Below are 6,855 nucleotides of genomic sequence, written 5' to 3' on the forward strand. Positions count from 1 at the left end.
TGAAGAACAAAAATGTCAGCTTGAGGACTAAGGTGCGCCTGACCCAAGCTATGGTATTTTCAATAACCTCATATGCATGCAAAAGTTGGACAGTGAATAAGGAAGACCATAGAATTGATGCCTTTGAGTTATGGTGTTGGAGGAGAATACTGAAAGTGCCATGGGCTGCCAAAAGAACCAATAGATCTGTTTTGGGAGAAGTGCAGCCAGAGTGCTCCTTAGAGGCCAAGATGGCCAAACTTACTCTCTCATACTTTGGACATATTTTCAGGAGGGAACAGTTTCTGGAGAAGGATATCACGTTTGGTAAGGTGGAAGGTCAGAGAAAAAGAGGAAGACTCCCAATGAGGTGGATTGGCCAGGTTGCAGCACTTATGGACTCAAGTGTGGCAACAGTAGTGAGGTTGGCCCAGGATCAGACATTGTTTCGTTCTGCTATGCATAAGGTTGCTATGAGTCTGTGCTGACTCGATGGCATCTAGCAACAACAACAACAACAACAACATATATCTTATTGAAATACAGCACTGACGGTGAAAGAAAAAACAATTATGAAGGAGCCTGAGACTACCTAGACTTTCCTACATGCTTAGGCTGTGTTCTATCACTTAACCAGTAAGTCCTCTATGAATATTTCAGTAATTTCTTGGTAACTGGTGACTACTCTAGTTTCTGGGTATTCCAGGACTTACTAGATAGTAGGACTTATAAGTCTACATTATTGTATTTAATATCTCTATTTCAGAAAATCTTAGACTGGACCCTTATTTTTTATTGCAGTGATACCATAAGAAAACAAAAGAAAACTGAAGGCTAGATCAAAAGGTCTCATTCCTGTTTCCCAACCCAGTCAGCCCACTTCAAGTTCTGCTCCATTTCACCAGAGAGAGGCCAAGTTGGACTTTTCTCTTCTGTCTCTGATTATCTTTCATTCAATTTCCTTTCCCTTTGTTCACAAAACTGCTAGCAAGACATAAAAGGTTGTTATTGTTGCTAAGTGCTGTTGAGTCAGTTCCAACTCATAGTTACCCTGGATAGGGTTTCCAAGGAGTGCTTGGTGAGTTTGAACCACCAACCTTGTAGTTCAAGCCAACCTTGGGGTCCAGTATTTATCCTACAGTGCCATACCAGGACTCCAAAAGGTAGAACACAAAAGGTAATGCAGAAAAATACGAAGAAGAAAAATACATGTGCATTGCCTCGGAGAACTTAGGTTACAGTAGAGAGAAAAGGTAGAAAAGAACTAATTAACAGTATTTGATGAGAAATGAGTATGGCAAGATGAGTAACGTTAATGTTGGCCTGGAAATTTCGACATATATTCACCTTGACTAGATTTCAGGAAATGCCCTTGCCATTATTTGTGAAGTTGATGGAGGCTCATTTTTTTAAATGTGAGATTTCAGTGCTGAAGTTCAAGTCTATGATGAGGATAACTTTTCCTTTTCTCCTACATATGAAAGATAATGAAAAATTTCCACAAACATTTTGAACCCCTCCTCATATTTCTAAGTTTTATAGAGAAGCCAACTGTAGCCTGGGTTTCTTTTAGGAAAGTCTTCAGAGCATTTTAGTTTATGCTCACATCCGACTGTTGACTCAACTAACTTCTGAAAAACAGGACACTGAGGGAGCAAATCTGGGGCTGCAACAGAATGAGAAAGTCATTTGTTAAACGTATATAACCCAGTGATTTCATATTCTTCCCTACTTTATTTAAGCAAGAAGGCAACACTGGAGGCTCTTTCAAGGATGAGCTAGATAAATAAAACAGTAAATTTAGTTATGAAAGGAAAGGTAGAAATTTTGATGCAACTAAAAAGATACAGAATGCTAAAGAATACTGAAGATTGGGTAGAGTGGGAACTTAAAAACATCCATCAAGACTAGAAGAAAACAAAGAAATAAGCTTGCTCCCAGGCAAATATTCTCTCTTTTGATTTATATTAGCTATTATTATGAACCTAAAGAGTCCTGGTGTGGCACTGTGGGTTAATGCACCAGACTGCAAAGCCATTTGAACTGCAAGGTCAGTGGTTCAAGCTCACCAGCTGCTCCTTGGAAACCCTACACAGGGTTGCTATGGGTTGGAACTGACTTGATGGCACTTAACAACAACAACAAACTTCCTTAGATGACTTTTAAAAGTCCCGTTTCCTGCTATTGATTTTCATATAAGATAATTATTATTTCTCCTTGGTCCATCTCTCCCGCTTGCTATTCTGGACCTGTTTTAGTTATCTAATACTGCACGTTCCACCACTCATCTGTCAGTCTGTAGTACTGTGGTGACTTGTGTGTTGCTGTGACTCTGGACACTATGCCACCAGTATTTTAAATACCAGTAAGGTCACCCATAGTGGACAAGTTTCAACTGAGCTTTCAGACTAAGACAAACTAGGAAGAAGGAGAGACTGACTATTTCCAAATATTTAGTCACTAAAAACCTTATGAATGGCAGTGAAACACTGTTAGCACCAGAATTTTGAATACTGAAACATGATGAACAGCTCTGTCAGATATAGTGCTGGGAGATGACCCCCTCAGGTTGGAATGCACTCAAAATATGATTAGGGAAGAGCTGCCTCTTCAAAGTAGAGTTGACCATGGTGATACAAATAGAATAAAGCTTTCTGGACCTTCCTTTGCTGATAGGAGAAGCAACTGTAAATATTCATTAATAATTAGAACATGCAATGTACAAAATATGGATCTAGGTAAATTGGAAATTGTCAAAAATGAAATGGGACTCATAAGCATCCATATTCTAGACATTAGTGAGCTGAAATGGACTGGTATTGGCCATTTTGAATCTGACAATTACATGGTTTGCTATGCTGGGAATGACAAATTGAAAAGAATGACATCGCATTCATCATAAAAAAAAAATCAGGATCTATCTTGAAGTATAATGATGTCTGTAATAAGATAATATCCATATACTTACAAGGAAGACCTTCTAATACATAATATTGTAATAACATAACCTTGTAATACATAGACCTTGTAACAATACAACTATTATTCAAGTTTACAAACCATCTAGTTTGGCTCTCAAGATGGAGGATGCAGTGGTTCGTGTACACAATTAGTCTTGTTGTTCAGCTCCATCTCTGAATTTGGATTCTTTCTTTCTCTTGGTTTCCTTACTTCTCTTTTTCCCCTAGATGAATAAAAACTAATAGTTGTATCTTTGATGGTAATTCAGAGTAATTTTTGGCAACAGACACTTCAGATACACTAGGCCTACAGCCTGTGTAATTATAAAATATTTGAGATCTACTTTGATTACCATCATAACGAAATGTATCTGCTTCAAAATATTAGAAGAGTATGTTGGTAAAAAATTGCTATTTGCTGACATTTCTCCAAAATGTGACCTTAAAAGTTCTTAAAGATAGTGTCACCTCTAAAATCAATGTAAGAGTTAGATTTTCTCAGAGACTAAGAATCCCTAACTATCCTGATTTTATTTATTCATTATTATTATTTTACATTTTCTCCCTTCACTCAAGTCAACACATGTCTACTCTCCAACCAGTGGCCCACCCTTTCCTCTGCTTCCACCCCTGATAACCATCAAAGATTATCTTTTTCAGTTTGAAAAAAATAAAAAAAAAATTTTTTTTTTTATATAATAGTGACCTTATACAATATTTGTCGTGTTGTAAATGACTTGTTTCACTCGGCATAATGACCTCCAGATGGTTCCATGTTATAACTTGTTTCTCAGATGCATCATTCCTTTTTGTTGTTGTTGTTGTTGTTGTTATGTGCTATGGAGTCATTTCCGACTCATAGTGACCCTATACAGGGTTTCTGAGGCTGTAAATCTTACAGGAGCAGAAAGCCTCATCTTTTTCCAGTGGAATAGCTGGTAGTTTCGAACTACTGACCCTGAGGTTCACAGCCCGATTCATAACCACTACACTGCTAGGTGCCATCAAATTGGTTCTGACTCCAAAGAGCAGTTGGTAGATTTGAACTGCCAACCTTGTGGTTCACAGTGCTTATCCTATAGCACAATACAAGGTGCTGTGTAATACTCCATTAAGGAGCTCTGGTAGCTTGTTGTTGCAAAATACTTCTTTAAAGTGTCAAAGAGCAAATATGTCATTTTGAGGACTAAGATGTGCCTGATCAGGGCCAGGGCATTCTCAGTTGCCTCATATGCGTATGAAAGCTGGACAATGAATAAGGGAGACCAGAGAAGAATTGATGCATTTGAATTATGGTGTTGGTGAAGAATATGGAAAGTACCATGGACTGTCAGAAGAACAAACTAATCTGGTGTGGAAAAAGTACAGTCAGAATGCTCCTTAGAAGTGAAGGTGGCAAGACTTGTTTCATGTACTTTGTCCCTGGAGAAGGACATCATTTTTGGTTGAGTACAGGGTCAGTGAAAAAGAGTAAGACCTCAATGAGATGGATTAACACAGCAGCTGCATCAATGGGATCACACATAACAATTGTGAGTTTTTAGTTCTGTTTTTCAGTTCTGTTTGTGAGTGTTTAGTTCTGTTGTGCATAGGGTGGCTATGAGTTGGGAGGGACTCAACAGCACCTAACAGCAACAATAACAACAGCAACAACAATAACAACAAGACAGGTGGTGTTGGGGGATAAGCATTGGACTGCTAATCTCAAGTTAGGCAGTTCAAACTCCACACTTGCTCCATGGGAGAAAGATGAAGTCGGCTGCTTCCATAAAGATTGCAGTCTCAGAAGCCGTATAAATCACTATGAGTCAGAATGGTCTTGATGGCAGTGGTTACACATATACAGTCCTGGTGTGGTGCTGCAGGGTAATGTGCTGGACTGCAAGGTCAGTTTGAGTCTCAATGTTAGTGGTTCAAACCCACCAGCCACTAGTATTGCATGCAAATAAAATTTTGCTAAAGATAATTTAAAAATGGTTGCCACAGTAAATTGACAAGGAACTGCCAGAGGTTCAAGCTAGATTCAGAAGATGATGTGGAATGAGGGGTATCATTGTTGATGTCAGATAGATCTTGGCTTAAAGCAAAGACTACCAGAAAGATGTTTACCTGTGCTTTATTGAGTATGCAAAGTCTTTTGATTGTGTGGATCATGACAAGCTATGGACAACATTGTGGAGAATGAGTATTCCAGAACACTTAATTATTATGCTTATGAAGAGCCTGTATATAGGCCAACAACAACCAAGAGGCAGTTGTTGGAACAGAACAAGGGAACAGTGAATGGTTAGAAATTAGGGAAGGTGTTTTCAAGGGTTGTAGTCTTCTATCAAATTTATTGAATTTGTATGCTGAGCAAATAATACAAGAAGCTGGATTCATTATATGAAGAAAAAATGTGGCATCAGCATTGGAGGAAGACTCATTAAAACCTGCAACATGCAGACAATACATGCTGGCTGAAAGCTAAGAGGAGTTAAAATACTTAGTGATAAAGATCAAAGACCACAGTCTTCAGTATGGGTTTCATCTCAATGTAAAGAAAACAAAAATCCTTACCACTGGACCAATAAATAACACCCATAAAAACGGAGAAAAGATTGAAGTAGTCAAAGACTTAATTTTGCTTGGATCAACCATCAACACTCATGGAAGTAGCAGTCAAGAAATCAAATGATGTATTGCACTAGGCAAATCTGCTGCACAAGACCTCTTTAAAGCATTGAAGAGCAAAGATATCAGTTTAAGGACTAAGGTGTGCTTGACCCAAGTCATGGTATTTTTTTCAATAACCTCATATGCATGCGAAAGCTGGACAGTGAATAAGGAAGACCATAGAAAATTGATGCATTTGAGTTATGGTGTTGGAGTAGAACATTAAAAGTACCATGAACTGCAAAAAGAACAAACCAATATGCATTAGAAGTGGTACAGCCAGAATGCTCTTTAGAAGCCAGGATGGCGAGACTTCATCTCTCGTACTTTAGACACATTATCAGGAGGAACCAGTCCCTGGAGAAGGACATCATACTTGGTAAAGTGGAGGGTCAGCAAAGAAGAGGAAGACCCCTGACAAGATGGATTGGCACAGTGGCAGAGGCAATGGACTCTAGAAATGATGTTTCATTCTGTTACACATAAGGTCACTATGAGTCGGTACCTACTCAATGGCACTGAACAACAGCATATAGAGCCCTGGTGTGGTGCTGTAGGGTAAGCACTGGACTGCAAGGTTGGTTTGAACCATAAGGTCGGGAGTTCAAATTCACCAACCATTCCTTAGAAACCCTATATGGGTTTGCTATGAGTCAGAACTGACTGGGTGATACTTAACAACAGTTAACATTACAGGGAGTGGTCCGTACAATCCCAAGCTCTACTTTGCTCATCCTGAAATTCATAGTAATTATGTTTTGCAATGGATATCTAGTGGGACAGGAGCATAGCACATGAGCAGAGGAATGACGCACAACATAGGTGTTGGTGATGTCCCTTGAATTTTAGTATTGCACAAAATAAAGATAAATAGCAAAATGCATGCTAATAATTTAAAATACCATTTTAATTTAACTGTTGTTGGTAAGTACCATTGAGTCAGTTCCAACTCCTAGGACCCTGTCCATGGAGCACCTGGTGAGTTTGAACTGCTGGCCTTCCAGTTAGCAGTACAGTGCTTATCTTATAGTGCCACAACAGGACTTCAGTTTAATTGTTGTTGTTTAGTACTGTGGAGTCAGTTCCAACTCACAGCGATCCTGTGGTCACTAGGACCACTAGGTCACTAGCTGGTGGGTTTGAACCTCCAATGCTTATCCTACAGTGCTTATCCTACAGTGCCACACCAGATTAGATTTTAAGAGGGGTGCAGGTAGGGAAGGAGCTTTTTTAAGAGAGAAAAAAAATTACCATTTCTTTT

This window comes from Chrysochloris asiatica, unplaced genomic scaffold, assembly GCF_000296735.1.
Source record: "Chrysochloris asiatica unplaced genomic scaffold, ChrAsi1.0 scaffold00213, whole genome shotgun sequence".
Taxonomy (NCBI): Eukaryota; Metazoa; Chordata; class Mammalia; order Afrosoricida; family Chrysochloridae; genus Chrysochloris; species Chrysochloris asiatica.